General features: G+C 37.4%; 1 long non-coding RNA gene across 3 annotated transcripts in view; it reads left to right on the top strand.

Annotated features, from left to right (window-relative positions):
- The window catches only part of LOC144318838 (uncharacterized), a 107810-nt gene that overhangs the window by 20435 nt on the left and 69299 nt on the right, over positions 1-18076 (top strand). For all 3 annotated transcript variants that reach the window (XR_013384820.1, XR_013384823.1, XR_013384821.1), the window contains exon 2: positions 7668-7783. This is a non-coding gene — a long non-coding RNA (uncharacterized LOC144318838). The remainder of the gene's footprint in view (positions 1-7667; positions 7784-18076) is intronic.

Here is an 18076-nt window from a genome sequence, read left to right on the forward strand (position 1 = left end):
GAATAATGTCACATTAACTGGAACTGGGGGTTACAACTTGAACATGTTTTGAGGGGACACAGTTCAACCCACAAGAGTGAGGTTAAGTGATTTCTAAGTATAAGTGATAAGAGGCAATCCAACTTCTGTCTGGATCTTTTGCTCTAAGGTTATTCACCTTTGGAACCCAGCCACCATTTTGTGAGGAAGCCCCAGACACAAGAAGAGACCACATTTGAGTGTTCTGGCTGCTAGCCCCAGCTAAAATTCCAATCACAGAATCACCAGTCATGTAAATGAAAAGGCCTTCAGATGGTTCTAATTTCAGCCTTTGAGCTGTGCTACCTGATACTGAGATGAACTGTCTCTACTGACCCCAGTCAAAATTGCAGATCCCTGAGCAAAATAAATGTAGTTGGTCTTTTAATCCATTAAGTTTTTGTTGTTGTTATTGTTGTTGTTTTGTTTGTTCGTTAATCATTAAGTTTTAGGGTAGTTTGTCACACAGTGTTAAATTACTGGAATACCACCAAATGTCCTCTGCCCTACTTGAGACATCTGAATCTTCTGTGCTGGAATAAGCCTCTTTAATGAAAATGTGGCCTTGGGATCTGGCTGTGAGTTTGTTTTGGGTTTATCATCCTTCTCTTGACACAGATGAAGCAGGCCGATGATAGATAGATAGATAGATAGATTAGATAGATAGATAGATTAGATAGATAGATAAAATCTGTTTCAGTGTGGCTTAAGTAAAATGTAGCCATGTATTTAAAGGTTTTATTACTGACTTTGCTTGTGAGGCATCTCTCCCACCCTTTGGAGTTCCAACAATTGTCATTGAAGAGTAGCTCTGATGCTTACTAGTTGTGTGATCTGAGCCAAATTACTTAAACTCTTCAAGCTTTAGTGTCCTACCTCCTTTATGTAAGCTTGTAGCTCAAAGTCTGGCCCATTGTAGGTATTCAATAAGAAAAAGGTGACTGTTTTGATTGAAAGTTAAAATGTTTAAAAAATTTTTCTATGTAAAATAATCTTGTTGATGGAGGTCATACAAATTTGTAGAACATATCCATAATTTGTACCTAACTGTAAGACTATACTACTTTGAAGTCACAATTCTTCAGGATCAAATAAAGGACAGTAAATACTTATTACAGCAATATAGTCTGTGTTGCTACAACTCACAAGGACAGATTTAATAAAATTGGTGGCACTAAGCTAAGAGTGACTATAAAATTGACAAGTTGAAAAGAGTTTTCTTTTTCCCACTAGCTGCAGCCCCCTTACAAAAAAAAGAGAAAAACCTACATCAAATGCTTGGGAAATTCTAATTGGTTTCTCTTTTCTGATGGCAAGATTTATCCTATTAGAAACACACATGGCATGAGACTGAATTTTTGGTGGGATGAGTTTGAAGACTACAGGATTAGGTAGATTTGGGGGGAGCATTTAATTGGCCCTGGAATCTCAAGTGGGAGCCAAGCTTAATGTTTCCAACACATGCTGTTTTTATATGTGAGATTCTATTTTGGTTATTTTTATTTAGCCTTTTGTTTAAGTCAGGAACCTGGACATTTTATGAATTGCAAAATAAATATGAATTTTATCCACATAGCTTTTGGCAGAAAGAAGTTTCTTTCAACAAAGCCTATTTAATTTTGTTTGTTTTATTCTCATACTTACCAGTGCATACGAAAGGGAATCCATTCTTATTGATATTACTGCCCTTTTTTAGAAATCCTTTCCACTTTTCACAAACCTGGACTCTACTGGTAAATGACTTTTTGTCCCTGCATTCCGTGGGAGGCTTACAGACCTTGAATGATAAGTGGAAAGTAATCAAAACTCAAACTTGCAGATCTATGCACTTGAAAATGTGTAGCCGGCGTCAGTTCTTTGTCTGGAGCCTTGATTCTGTTGCTAGGTGGCAATGTTCCCTTACCAAAAGAGTGGTTAGAGTCTGCAGGTCCCTTTCTGACAGAAAGGAAAACATTGCATTAATGCCTCTTCATTAGCAACTTTTCAACCAGGTTTCCTGGTTTTAACTCACAAAGAGGCACTAACACTGTCAGAAATTTCCAGGCTGGAATCATCAAAACGAAAATTTCTTCCTCCTATCCACTGTACATTGCAAAATCAGGCAGTTAGTGGTATAAAGCACATGATTGTTTCCAGTAACTGTAAAAATCTACTGTAGGCAGGGACCAGAGCTATCCAACACCCTAGTACACAAGTGATATAATCTCACTTGTCCAGTGACTGGTGGAATAGTATTTAGTTCGCAGAAGAGCTCTAGCATTTTGATCAAGAAACGTCTGTGGATGGTGTGCCTATGAATTACTGAAGGTTCCTTTTTTAAAAAAAAAAGAGTGGTTGATTTCACTCTGATACCAGATAGGGTTGCCAGATTTAGAAAATAAAAATGCATGATGGCTAGTTAAATGTGAATTTCAGATGAACCATGGATTTTTTTTAAGTCAGGTTTATTGAAGTATAATTGACATATGATAAAATTCACCCTTTTTAGGCATACAGTTCTATATATATATATATATATTTGCAAACATCTACATCACGTAAGTACTACCATACTCAAGATATAGGATAGGATATCCTGATTTACTTGATATGGGGTGTGTCCTGGACTCAGCAGTTTTCAAAGGCTTCTTAGGTGATTGCAACATGCAGCAGAATTTGAGAGCCATGGCTCCAACCACCTGCCATGGATTTGCTCTCTGTGTTCTCTCTATATTCTCAATTGTTTGGCTTTGCATAATAGGTCGTAGAACCCACCAGGAATCAGTTGTTATCACAACTGTTCATCAGCATGAAAGGGAAAAATCTAATTACTAGCTCCTGCTGGAGGGATGTCTACAACTGGCCATTCATGATGAAGAATAGAGGAGCTCAGCTTGAAGAAATAAGATTAAATCTGAATAGGAGAAAATTATATGTTGGAATTATTAGATTTCATCACAAACTCCTGCCGTTGCCTAAATTCCTGTGATTAGTGAGAGCTAATCAGGCCTGAGGAAGAAAAGGAGACACGACAGAAATGTTCCAAGAGGAAGACCTAATAATAGAATTAAGATTCTATTATTAGAATAGTATCTGGGAGGCTCCTTTGGTTAAGCCTCTGACTCTTGGTTTCGGCTCAGTTTATGTTCTCGGAGTTGTGAGATCAAGTCCCACATTGGGCTCCGTGCTCAGCATGGAGTCAATTTGGGATTCTATCTCCCTCTTCCTCTGTCCCTCCCTTCTTCTCTCTCTCAAATAAATAAATAAATCTTTAAAAAAAAAAAAAAAAAAAAAGGATTCCAGGCACAGGCAGACCCAAGGCCCTGGAAGTAGTACAGGCATACCCTGGTGACTCGAAATTCTGTCTCCAACAAGCAAATATTTCACACTGGGGTACTGGCTCCACACCTTCCCAAGCCTTCATAGGAGACTCCAGTTTGGTTTCTGGGTGGTGAGAAAGATGACAAGTGAAATCACTGAGCAAGTTCAGGCACCAGCCCCCTAGTGTTCACCAGCCCAAGTTGCAAGGGTGTTCACATTCAGTGGTAGCCTATAGGTTAGCATTGAACTGTGGGGAAAAGATTGAGAGTCTTGAGATTTACTTTATGAGAGGTCTCAAGGTTGTACCCCTCAACGGCTCCATATCTCAACAACTTGTCCCTGTCCTTAGACACCCTGGATGGAAGGCCTAATAAGGTCAGGGGCCTTCTCAGTGCTTCTCACACATCAGAAGCAGACAAGCCAGTCTTTATATTGAAGGTGGAAGAAGAAATGGGTCAGGGGACTCAGGATGGGGATTTTTTTTTTTATTATTGAAGTGTATTTGTATATAATATTTATTTCAGGTGTACAACATAGTGATTCAACGTTCATATAGACTATGATGTAATCACCATGGTAAATCTGGCTATCCTCTGTTGCCAAAGTTGTTACAATATTATTAACTATATTCTCTGTGCTGTACATTGCATCCATGCATCTTATTTTACTATTTTAGTTAAAAAATTTTTTAAAGTTTATTTATTTTTAGTAATCTCTACACCTGTCATGGAGCTTGAACCCATGACCTTGAGATCAAGAGTCTTGCACTCTTCTGATTGAGCTGTCCAGGAACCCTTTATTTATTTATTTTATAACTGGAAGTTTGTACCTTTTAGTGCCCTTCCCCTATTTCATACAACTCCCCATTCCCCTCCCCTCTGGCAACCACCAGACTTTTCTCTGTATCTATGAGTCTCTTTCTGTTCTGTTTTACTTATTTGTCTTGTTTTTTAGATTCCACATATAAGTTAAATGCACTGTTGGTATAAGGGAATTAGTATATATGTATATATATATCCCATTTCTTTATCCATTCATATATCTATAGATATAGGTATATGAATCTATGGGAGATAGATTATATATAATATAGGTTATTATAATATAGATTATATATAATATAATATAGATGATAGATAGATAGATATCTTCCATATCTTTTTTACCCATTCATCTATCAGTGGACACTTAGATTTTTTTCCATATTTTGGCTATTGTAGATAATGCTGCAGTGAATATGGGGGCGTATATATCTTTTCAAATTAGTGTTTTTTCTTTGAATAGATATCTAGAAGTGGCATTGCTGAACTGTATGGTAGTTCTACTTTGATTTTTTTAAGGAACCTCCATACTGTTTTCCATAGTGTCTGCACCATTTTGCATTACTACCAACAGTGCACAAGGATTTCCTTTTCTTCACATTCTTGCCAACACTTCTTATTTCTTTTCTTTTTTGATAACAGTTACTCTAAAGGTGATATCTCATGTTTGTTTTGATGGGATGGTGAATCTTCTGTGCACATCCTATTACAGTTGTTGCAGATATCTTGTAATATAATTTACTAAAAAATTATGGTAGTTAGCAGACCAGCTGCTGGATATTGTTATTTATTCATAAAGTAGCACATTAATTACCAAAACATATTAGTATTTTGACAATTTTATTTCAGTATTATTGGTACTCTTTGTAATACAATGTATCTTATGTAGTTGCAAACATGAACAGGGCTTCAATTTGTATTATTTTGATTCATGATGCCTGTCACTTCCGTTTTTTGATTTAGAGGTAATTTAGGAATCAGGAGCTGAAAACTAGTAGAGGGAAATAAAGACATTTACCTTGCTATAGCTTACATTCTTTTATTCTACACTTTATTTCCTTTGTTCCCAGGGTATTTTTTAAAATCTGATAGTATGATTTACATATGCTAATTTGCTTTCTATAAGAGCTACATTTGAATTACCTTTCCCAGTGAATAATTATTTGCTTCCCACTGGGAGGCTAGGATGACTCCTGCTGGTTCTATTGTGGAATCAATGATAAGGTACATTAAAGAGTCTCAGAATCACTCCCACGAGACTGCTTTCCTTTCTGTGCTCTATCCCCTTGATGTTGCCCCTCCTTTTCACCATACTGGGAATTGTAATTCAGGTACAGTACTTATTAGCTTATCCTCCATGACTTCGGATCATAGGTGGAAATGTGACTCTCAAAACCATTTCATATTCAAAGTTCCAAAATCAATAGCATAAGCCCAGACATGGTTTATGTACCAGCATGCCCCCTACCCTTGATATTTCAGGAATAAACATTAAGAATAGAAATGGAAATTATCTATTCCAGGAAGCCTAATTCATAAACATTCTCAGTGCTATTTTTATGGGAGAATGTGCTGTAATGCTATTCCTGAACTCTTTTTCTCAGGACACAAACCAGATTGGCACCTCAGAGCCTTGTTTTACCATAACAGTTAAGGAAACTTATGTTAGTACCAGTGAAAGTCCATGTTCAAAACAAGTAATGAAATGTATTTGTTTATGTGCATTTTAACATCTATATAATGAAGACAATTGTATTTTTATCATATGCTTTTGTAGTGTCTTAGGTAATTCCTTACCGTTTGTCCTGTAGTGATACAAGGTCAGCCCTTTTCATATTCAACACCTTTGATGAAACACCTAGAGACAAGGGGTACAGGGATAGATTAGTATATAGTGTTTTGTAGTTAAATACTTCTTTACTTCTCTATTCCCTTCATCTTCTCTCAGATCTGGGACCTGAAAGGATTCTTGCCAGGTATCCTCTCTGCTGCTGGCATTAAGTGTGAGAATTGACCATGATAACAAGGCCAATGTATGGGATTTCTTGTAGAGAACACTTTCCTGCTTATTTTTTTTATTAGAGTTGGTAATTTAGTATATCCATCTTATACTTGAAATTTTACTAGGACTTCTGTACATTTTTTAACAATTGTTTTTCTTGCTTTCTATTTGGTTAGTCAGATTCTTCTAAAATGGATGCTCGAGCTTTTTTTCAACACAAGGAGATGTTTCTGTTCTTCAATTTTCTTCATTTCATTGTCCTACAGCAGAGACCTTAGAGCCCCTGTGACTCTTTTCTTTTTTTCTTTTGTATGTTCTCTGCAAGAACAAGGTGATTGATATTCCAGCTCACTAAGTCTGTCTTTGGTAGGGTTCATCCTACTATGTAGCCTTCCAATGAGTTTAGTTTTCTGTTTAAATTGTGTTTTTATTTTTTTAAGATTTTATTTATTTATTCATGAGAGTACACATTTATACACAGAGAGAGAGGCAGAGACACAGGCAGAGAGAGAAGCAGGCTCCATGCAGGAAGCCTGATGTGGGACTCGATCCCTGGAACCCGGGATCATGCCCTGAGCCAGAGGCAGACGCTCAACCGCTGAGCCACCCAGGTGTCCCAGGAGTTGTGTTTTTAATTTCCCAAATTCCTTAATGCTTATTTTTCACAGCATCCTTCCTCCTGCCTTTGGTACAATATCCTATCAAATCTCTATCAGGTTACCAACTATATTCTTCTGTTTCCTATGTTGACTCTACTTCTCTAAGGACTAGTTCTGCTTGTTGAGTTTAATTTTTCTGTAAGTAAGTATTTCTTTTAACTCAAGCAACTTCTGAGCTGAGTATATTTCAGAGTTTTCCTTGCAATATTCTCATTTTTCTCATATGAAACTGAGAATTGTTCAGCTCTGTTGGGTTTTGCCGTCAGTTTTTTATTTTCTAGAAATCCCAAAGTATTTTGAACTATGGTGGCATACCTTAAGGCTTGCCATACACAGGTGTAGGTTTATGGTTGTGTATGGTTTTTGCCATTAACAATGAACTGTTTCGTTTCCCATTTGGTTATTGTTTCTTGCACCATATTTGGTGTGAAATCTCAAAAGGAGGAATAGTGAGTGATAAACAATTGGGGGAGGATCAAAATAGCATATAACCTTTTTCACCAAACAGGTACATATTGACATCCAGTGCGGGCTCATGTAGATATCTATATAAGAACTAGTATTTGGGCCAAAGTACTATTGAGGGAGACTGTGTCTCTGTGCACTTATGATAATGGAAACTGTCAAGTTAATGTTAGATTGTTAGGAGAAGAGGTACTTTCGGGGCATCAGAAGATGGTCATTTTAAGATAGGCAGTGCTTCATATACAGGTGTTCTAGGTACTGGTAGGTACAGTAATTTTTTATTCATTTTTATTTTTATTTTTTGTCACCAGAGCTTGTTTTTCCCTTCATTGTATTGTTTAGCCATGACTGTGGTCCAGTATTTTAATATATTTTTTTGTAATTTTTATTTATTTATGATAGTCACAGAGAGAGAGAGAGGCGCAGAGACACAGGCAGAGGGAGAAGCAGGCTCCATGCACCGGGAGCCCGACGTGGGATTCGACCCCGGGTCTCCAGGATCGCGCCCTGGGCCAAAGGTAGGCGCCAAACCGCTGCGCCACCCAGGGATCCCTGGGCCAGTATTTTAAAGTATAAAATCCATTTAAATCTTGGGGACTAGGGAACACTATTGTGTGAAACATTTAGGATTTAAATTCTTATGCTTGACATGGGTAAGTGGCACTAGAATGGTAGTTCCAAATCTAATGTCTCTTTATTTTGAAGAGGATGCAATGAAAAGAAAATAACTGTGGAATTCAGCTTTGGATTCATGTGGCTTGTCCTCAAGTCCTGGAATTCATTATCCTGGTCCCTCACCATCATGGTCTCTACCAGCACATGCCTTCATGCTGATTCCAACTTGTCCATTTCATAAGCTAAAATCATAGATATGAATTAAGCTTGTGAGTTCAACTGTGGTGCAGTCATGGTAGGGGTTGGCACGGAGGATGATTTTTGTTTTAAGCAACTGTTTAAAGAAATGGAAATTGTTACTAGTCAGGTTGATGTATAAACAAAGAAAAAAATTCAATGATATTATTAAAATCTAAGGACTTAAAAGGAAATTTAAAAACTTGTGCCCAAACACTGTACCTTTAGGACTCAGGTTTGTATCAAAACTCGAAAAGGAATGTGATCATCTCATGAATTAAGTGTTGGTCTATATTTTTTAAAGATTTTATTTATTTATTCATGAGAGACAGAGAGAGAAAGAGGCAGAGACACAGACAGAGGGAGAAGCAGGCTTTCTGCAGGATCCTGATGTGGGACTGGATCCCAGGACCCAGGATCATGTCCTGAGCCAAAGGCAATCAATCACTGAGCTACCCAGGCATCCCAGGTGTTGGTCTTATAGTCAGAAAATTAAGAATATGAAACACATCTTTGATTTTCTCTTTGCTGTATTTTTCATCTACCCACCTTTCCTAAGAAAACATGAAGTCTTTGCTATGTTCTTTGACTGCCAAAAGGAATGTGGTCTGAATTATACCATATGCTGGGATCTAGAGAAATAACTTTGCTTGGAGAGAAGCTCCAATCACTACTTGGTATTAGTTTGTATTTTGTGGATATAGGGTCTATTGATGTTCCTACATGTTCTGCTGATCATTATGGACTTGAGAAAACCAGAGCAGTGAGACAAGTTAGTTTGTATTAACCCAGTTTTAGAGGGGCTTGAGAGAACTTCACACATCTCAGTGGAAGATGTTCCAGGCCACAGATGTGAACAAAGGAATTGCTGCTCTGTATGAGTGAAAAAACTCCAATTGGGAGTAAACGAAATAAGAAATGAGGATGGCAAGATTTTAATTTCACCAGAAGGAGGGGGATTTTGTTCTACGACTTCCATTTCACTCTAGTAAATTACATTGGAGAAAATTCATGTTTTTCAAATTCAAGTTATTCTTTGTCTTATTGAGGATTGTAGTATAAATTCTGGTGAGTCAGTCTGAACATCATGATTGCACATAGGGGATGGAAAATAGAATAGAAGGTGAATTTCTGGCCTTAAGTAATCTGTGATGTTTAAATTAATTTACTGTTGTGACTCATTTCAGAGGCTTTTGGGGACAGTAGCTGAACTAGACAGATTCTAAGAGGGTTCTAAGGAAAAACGATGAAGTGATTGATATTGGGGGAACTTTTCCAAGTCTACTTGGAATACTTTACTTTAAAATACTTTTGGGCTCTGATAGAGTGTCCAACTTATCCTGAATTTCCTGGGACTTTCTTAGGTTTAGTGTCCTAGGAAGCCTCCCCTATTTCTGTATATTAGTCAGGGTTCTCCAAAGAAACAGAACCGATAGGATAGATGAATGGATGGAGAGAGAGAGAGAGAGAGAGAGAGAGAGAGACTCTTAATATGTAAGATTGGTTCAACAATTATGGAGGCCTCCCACAACAGTCTGTCCTCTCCAAGCTGAAGACCCACGAAAGCTGTTGGTGTAATTCCAGTCCCAGGTCCCGAGAACCAGGGGAGCCTGTGGTTCACATCTCAGTCCAGGTCTGAAAACCTGAGAACCAGAAGAGCCTGTGTCCCAGGGTGAGAGAAGATGGAGGTCTCAGCTTAAGCAAGGGAGCAGATTTGCTCTTCCTTCACCTTTTTGTTCTGTTCAGGCCCTCTGTAATTGGAAGTTGCCTACCCACATTGGTAAGGGCAATCTTTTTCACTCAGTCTACTCAAATGCTTATTTCTTCCAGAAACACCTACACAGAATGACCCTAAAAGAATGTTTTACTAACTATCTGGACAACCCTTAGCCCAGTCAAGTTGACACACAGAACTAACCATTACACCCCATATGACTGGAGGATAGCCCCATCATCAGTGGACCTTAATCTCTGTTTGCAATCCCAAGGGGATGAGGAAATCAAATACGAAAACGAAAGTGAGAACGTCTCTTGTCTCTGCCCACCTGTAGTGTTTCCCTGAGGAGGATAAAGTTGTTCATCAGCATAGTAAGAGCCCTGGACATTCGTTGGATATTTTGTTTGTTTATTTGTTTTTTTATTCTGGGTGGGGCTACTGCATTTGAAATGTCTGTACCCATGTAGGGCTCATGTTCTTGCTTCTCCCTTTGAAAAAAGCGGTATCTGCTTCCCAGAGACAGGCCAGCCATTCTCTTCTCCAGTGATTCCCAACCCCAGGGGAATCTTGCCTCCCAGGAACATTTGTCAATGTCTGGAGACATTTTTGGTTGTCATAACTGGAAGTGTATGTACTATTGACAGTGATAGAGGTCAGGGGATGCTGCTAAACAACAAGTGGTGCACAGATTAGCACTCCCTTTATGCACAAAGGATTATCTCGTCTGAAATTTCAGTAATGCCCAGATTGTAAAACACCATGCTTACCTTCTTATTTCAGGCAGTTGTATATGTAAGTGGACCAGGACACAGGCCATCCTTTTCCCTGCAAGTACAACTGAATGTGTTGCTGACATGTGAGGGAGCAGGATGCCTTACTTCCATCTGCAGGTTTTAGCCCAGTGTTTAAACATAGACTTAATGAAGCAATCTTGCATTGCTTATTTTATCTAACGATTTAGAAAGTAATCATGTATTTCCTTTTCACCTGTTATTCTTCACTTTTGGTTCCCTCCGTTGGGAATTCTAGAGGGAAGAATAATGAATGTCAAATCATGATTTGGACATTCCTTGTTTCTGGGCTGTGATAGCGTTATAATATCATGAAGACTCTGCCTCTCTCCTCCACCCCTTGTCACCCCTTGTATATCTTCCTCTATCCAGACTCTTTCCCATCAATGACAAAACATGTCCATACTTTCTCCTATAGTTTAATGGATACATGAAAAATCATTTTAAAAAAAACCTTTTCCCTTTCTCCCACATCCTGTTCTGTATTTTTTAGTGAAGTTTCTTTGAGAGTTGAGGAATGGTAGATTTAACACAGCCAGTGAGTGTTCCATTGACAAGAGAGGTAAGTCAACACTAAGACCCAAATGAGATCATGTGCCCACAATCAAAGCATGGATTATTGCTTTTATGCAGCCCACCCATAGTAAATATTATTACAGATGAATGTAAAAAAAATCTATCACCTTTCAAAGCTCCTGCAGAAATTTGGACACAGGAACATTAAAGAAAGTCAAGAAAACTTCAATGTTGAGGATCCTTAGGGTTGTGGACAAATTACTTCTAACTATGAAAGCCAGATTCTCCCTTTCTCTGACTGCTCTGATGCTGAAACACAAGCCTATGACTTAACAACCCACTAGCCAGGTGTCCCTGTGTCAGACTTAGACTTAGAAATTAGTAACAAAATGAATAAGGGACTGTTCATCATCAGTTATGAGGTTGGTGGCATCCTGGGTAGCACTCTACAGTTTCCAGAGGCAGTAATGATACTTTATGTAGCCTGTCCAAGGTCCAGAAGGGGTAGTGGAATAACACGAGAAAATTTTCTTGTCTAGCAGTGGAGGCAGTGTGACCTTCATGGGAGCAGTTTCATAGATTTTGGGGATTGTTTCTTGCTATATTGCCTCTAGTCCTGGTTCTTTTTTTTTTTTTTAATTTTTATTTATTTACTTATGATAGTCACAGAGAGAGAGAGAGAGAGAGGCAGAGACACAGGAGGAGGGAGAAGCAGGCTCCATGCACCGGGAGCCTGATATGGGATTCGATCCCGGGTCTCCAGGATCGCGCCCTGGGCCAAAGGCAGGCGCCAAACCGCTGCGCCACCCAGGAATTCCCTAGTCCTGGTTCTTTAGCCTTCCTACATATGCAGTGTGCTGCTCATATAATTTAATTCAGTCTCTTCTGAGCAAATTACCCAGAATTTCTGGTTGCTGTTGTTTGCTACTGAGCGCCCTCAATGGTACCCAGGGGAGCCTCCTTGGCAAGATGGAAGCCAAATGTGGAATAAATATCACATAGTCAGACCCTATCTCAGAAAAAGGGCAGTTCCACGAATTGTTTAATAACAAGCATATTTTACTTTTTGGATTCTCTTGTCTAATCTTGCCTCTTACCTCCTGCCTCCATTCAAGTAGCTGCATCTGTTAAAATAGGAATTGTGCAAGTCAAGCTATTTTTTTTCTGGATTTTAGGATTAAATCCCAACTTTCCCCTTAAGTTATAACTAAGCCTTGGGTATGTAGTGATAGATGAATAATATTAAAAGAAAGGAATAGGAAATAAGGGAGAATTGATAAGTAGTATGGATTTGGACTGTTTAGATTTCAGTTCTCTGTGACAGAGGCCTGCAAATGTTTTCTATAAAGAAACAGACAGTAAATATTTTGGCTTTGTAGGCCAAAGATTTTGTCACAGTGATTCAACTCTGCCATTATAGTGAGACGGAAGCCATAGACAATACCTAAGCAAACAGGTGCAATTGTGTTCCAATGAAACTTTATTTTTAAAAAACAGATGGTAGACTGAATTCGGCTTACTGGTTATGGTTTTCAGATCCCTGCTCTGTTATGCTAGGTTCTAGTTTTTTCATCCTGTTTATATTTAGGGCCAATTTAATTATATTCATTCATTCATTCATTCATTCTATAATCATTCGTTGAGTACATATTTGTTTCCACAGTCAAACATTCCTGTAAATCAAGGAGTTTATAACCTTGAGTAGATTAGGTAGGAGTATTACCCTGTTGGTATCCTGGCCATGGCCCCTCAACCTTATCTCTTCAGTTCACATCATCCAACTTCCTACTGCCAGAGTTGCATTTCTTTGCCTTGGGAGTTTCTCTGACCATGAGTTGTATAGACTGGAACCCCCAAAGTATCCTGACACAATCCTTCCCTGAACCTGGGAGGGCTCTGTGACTGCTTTGACCAATAGGCTGTGACAGGTATAAGTCAGATGCTTAACTGACTGAGCCACCCAGGTGCCCCTGGTGTTTCTTTCTAAAGTTTTTTTGAGGACCCTCCATACTGTTTTCTATAGTGGCTATGCCAGTTTACATTCCCAACAGTTGCATGAGGGTTCCTTTCCCTCTACATCTTTGTTAAACTTGTTATTTGTTTCTTTTTTATTCTAGTCATTCTGACAGATGTGAAGTTATAGCTCATGGTGGTTTTGGTTTGCATTTATTTGATGATAAGTGATGTTGAGCCTCTTTTCATGTGTCAGTTGGCCATCTGCATGTTATCTTTAGAAAAATGTCTATTCATGTCTTCTGCCCATTTTTTAATTGGATTACTTGTTTTTTGGTTGTTGAGTTGTATAATTTCTTTATATATTTTGGATATTAATCCCTTATCAGGGACGCCTGGGTGGCTCAGTGATTGAGAGCCTGCCTTCAGCCCAGGGTGCGTTCCTAGAGTCCTGAGATCGAGTCCCACATCAGGATCCCTGCATCTCTCTCTGGGCCTGCTTCTCTCTCTGCCTATGTCTCTGCTTCTCTCTGTGTGTGTGTCTCTCATGAATAAATAAATAAAATCTTTTAAAAAAAATCTCTGGTCAGACATAACATCTGCAAATATCATTTCCCATTCAATAAGTTTCCTTTTTATTATGTTCATGGTTTTCTTTCCTGTGCAAAAGCATTTTATCTGGGTATAGTTCCAATAGTTTGTTTTTGTTTTCCTTCCCTGCAGAGACATAGCTAGAAAAATGTTGCTAAGAGATTACTCCCTATGTTTTCTTCTAGGAATTTAATGGTTTCAGATCTCACATTTAGGGCTTTCATCTATTTTGAGTTTATTTTTGTGTATGGTATAAGAAAGTGGTCCAGTTCCATTCTTTGGCATGTAGCTAGCTACCCAGTTTTCCCAACACCATTTATTGAAAGACTGTGCTCTCATGAAAAAATGCTCAATGTTACTCAGCCTCAGGGAAATACAAATCAAAACTACATTGAGATACCACCTCACGCCAATCAGAGTGGCTAAAATTAATAAGTCAAGCACAACAAATGTTGGTGAAAATTCAGAGAAAGGGGACCCCTCTTACACTTTTGGTGGGAATACAAGCTGGTGTAGCCACTCTGGAAAACAGTAGGGAGGTTCCTCAATAAGTTAAAAATTAAGCTACCCTACAAACCAGCAACTGCCCTGTTAGGTATTTATCCCAAAGATACAAACATAGTGATTCAGAGAGGTACCTGCACCCCAGTGTTTATAGAAGTAATGTCCACAATAGCCAAACTAGGGAAAAGAGCTGAGAAGTCCATTGATAGATGAATAAAGAAGACGTGATATATATATACATACATATACATATGACACACATATATACATATAAACATATACTCATATATATATGAGTATATATATATCATATACATATATATACATACTCATATATGTATATATGTGTGTCATATGTATATGCACATACATATAATGGAATATTACTCAGCCATCAGAAAGGATGAATATTTACCATCTACATTGACATGAATGGAACTGGAGGGTATTATGCTGAGCAAAATAAGTCATATGTGGAATATAAGAAACAGCTAAGAGGATCATAGTGGAAGGGAGGAAAAATGAAATGGAAAGAAATCAGAGAGAAATACAAATCATGAGAGACTCTTAACTATAGGAAAAAAAACTGAGGTTTACTGGAGGGGAGGTGGGGAGATGATGGGGTGATTGGGTGATGGACATTAAGGAGGGCACATGATATGATGAACACTGGGTGTTATATGCAACTGATAAATTATTGAACTCTACATCTGAAACTAATGATGTCCTATATGTTGGCTAATTGAATTTAAATTTAAAAAAAGAAGGAAAAAAAAGAAAGAGACTGTGTTCTCACCATTATATATTTTTGCCTCCTTTTTTTTTTTTGTAGATTAATTGACCATCTAAGTATACGTTTCCAGGGCTCTGTATTCTGTTCCACTGATCTATGTTGTCTATTTTGGGTCCAGTGCCATCCTGTTTTGATTACTACAGCTTTGTAGTAGATCTTGAAACCTGGGATTGTAATACATCCAGCTTTGTTCTTTCTCAAGAATACTGTGGTTATCTAGGGTAGATAGATTTTGTGGCACCATATAAATTTTAGCGTTATTTGTTCTAGTTCTGTGAAAAATGCTATTGATATTTTGGCAGGGATTGCACTGATTTTGTAGATTTTGTAGATTGGGTAATATGGCATTTTAAGAATATGAATTTTTCTAATTCATGAGCATAGAATATCTTTCCATTTGTTTGTACTGTCTTCAATGTCTTTCATTGATATTTTATTATTTTCAGGGTACAGGTCTTTCACCTCTTTGGTTAAGTTTATTTCTGGGGCATTTTTTTTCAGTGCAATTGTAAATGGATTTTTTTCCCTTAATTTCTCTTTCTGCTACTTCACTTTTAGTATATAGAAATGTAACCAACTTCTCTGTGTTAGTTTTGTATCTTGCAATTTTACTGAATTTATTATTTCTAATAGATTTTGGTGGAATCTTTAGGGTCTTCTATGTATAGAAACACATGGTGCAAATAGTGACAGTTTTACTTCTTTCCTTCCAATTGGGTGCCTTTTATTTCTTTTTGTTGCCTGATTGCTGTGGTTAGAACTTCCGTAACTATGTTGAATAAAAGTATTGAGTGTGGACATCTTTGGCTTCTTCTTGATCTTAGAAGAAAAGCTCTCAGTTTTTCAGTTTTGAGTGTGATGTTAGCTATGGGTTTTTCATATATGATCTTTATTACATTGAGGTATGTTCCCTCTAAACCTACTTTGTTGAGAGTTTTTATCATGAATGGATGTTAAATCTTGTCAAATGCTTTTTTTGCATTTATTGAGATTATTATATTATTTTTATGCTTCATTTTTAATGCTAATATTTTGTTAATGTATCTTTCATAATTTCAGTGTACAACGCTGATTGATTTGCAAGCATTGAGCCATTCTTGCATCCTTGTAATAAATCCCATTTGATTGTGCCGAAATGATCCTTTTAATGTACTTTTGAATTTGAGTTGTGAATATTTTGTTGAGGATTTCTGCATCTATGTTCATGAGGGATATTAACTTATAGGGCTTTGCTTTGTTTTGTTCTGTTCTGTTTTTTTTAATGTCTTTGATTTTTGGTATCAAAGTAATGTTGACCTCAAAGAATGTATTTGTAAGCTTTCCTTTCTTTTTTGTTTTTTCGAATCATTTGAGGAAAATTGATGTTAACTCTTCTTTAAATGTTTGGTAGAATTCATCTGTGAATCTGTCTGGTCCTGGATTTTTGTTTTTTGGGAATTTTTTGATTACTGATTCAATTTTGTTACCAGTAATTGGTCTGTTCAGATTTTCTTTTTTATTTATTTATTTTTAAGATTTTATTTATTTATTCACGAGAGACACAGAGACAGAAAGAGAGGCAGAGACACAGGCAGAGGGAGAAGCAGGCTCCATGCAGGGAGCCTGACGTGGGATTCAATCCCTGGTCTCCAGGATCACGCCCTGGGCTGAAGGTGGCGCTAAACTGCTGAGCCACCTGGGCTGCCCTATTCAGATTTTCTATTTCATCTTGATTCAGCTCTGGAAGACTATATGTTTCTAGGAATTTATCCATTTTTCTTGGTTGTCCAGTTTAGTGGCATACAATTTTTGTAGTAGTCTCTTGTACTTCTTTGTATTTCTTTGGTGTTGGTTGTTACTTCCTTCTTTATTTCTGATTTTATTTATTTGAGTCCTCTCTTTTTTCTTGATAAGTCTGGCTAAAGATTTGTTAGTTTTGTTTATCTCTTCAAAAAACCACCTCTTGGTTTCATTGATCTTTTCTATTATGTGGAGAGTTTTTTGGTCTCTATTTCATTTATTTCTGCTCTGATCTTTATTAGATACTTCTTTCTACCAACATTGGCCTTTGTTCTTCTTTTTCTAGTTGCTTTGGGTATAAAGGTATAGATTGTTTTTTCAAGATTTTTCTTGCTTCTTGAGGTAGTCCTGTATCACTATAAATTGCTCTCTGAAAATTGAGGTAGTCCTGTATCACTATAAATTGTTCTCTGAAAATTGCTTTTACTGTATCCCAAAGATTTTGGACCTTTCTGTTTTCATTTGTCTCCATATATGTTTTTTGGTCTCCATGTATTTTTTTATTTCCTGTTTGATTTCTTTGTTTACCCATTGACTATTTAGTAGCATGTCGTTTAGCCTCCATGTGTTTGTGGTTTTTTTCAGTTTTTTTCTTGTCCGTGATTTTTAGTTACATACTGTTGTAGCTAGAAAAGATGCATGATATGATTTTAATCTTCTTAAACTTATTGAGACTTGTTTTGTGGCCTCACACGTCATCTATCCTGCATGATGGTCCATGTGAACTTGAAAAAAATGTGTTTTGTTTTTGAATGGAATGTCCTATATTTATCTGTTAAGCCCATCTAGTTAATGTATCATTCAAAGACACTGTTTCCTTTTTTTTAAAAAAAAGATTTTATTTATTTATTCATGAGAGAGAGAGAGACATAGAGAGGCAGAGACACAGGCAGAGGGAGAAGCAGGCCCTATGCAGGGAGCCTGATGTGGGACTCGATCAATTGTCAATTTCTCCCTCTATGGCTGTCAATATTTGCTTTATGAATTTTGGTGCTCCAGTGTTGGGTGCATAGATATTTATAATTCTTATATCCTCTTGTTCAATTTTTGGAAGGTTTTTAATGCAGTGATAGATGCCCAGGACCCTCACCCTGGACAGAAAATAGTTATTTTTATCAGCCCTTAACAGGTAAGGGACCTGAGGTTTAGAGAATTTATGCATGCATTGCCCAAGGTTTTACAACTTGTGTATTACAGATTAAAATTTCATTTTTAAATAGCTATATAATATTCCATAGAATGGAAGTACCAAAATTCATTTGAGCATTCTTAATGATGGCCATTGGTTGTTCCCAGTATTGTTACCACTATAAAC

Source organism: Canis aureus, chromosome 1 (assembly GCF_053574225.1).
Source record: "Canis aureus isolate CA01 chromosome 1, VMU_Caureus_v.1.0, whole genome shotgun sequence".
Classification (NCBI taxonomy): Eukaryota; Metazoa; Chordata; class Mammalia; order Carnivora; family Canidae; genus Canis; species Canis aureus.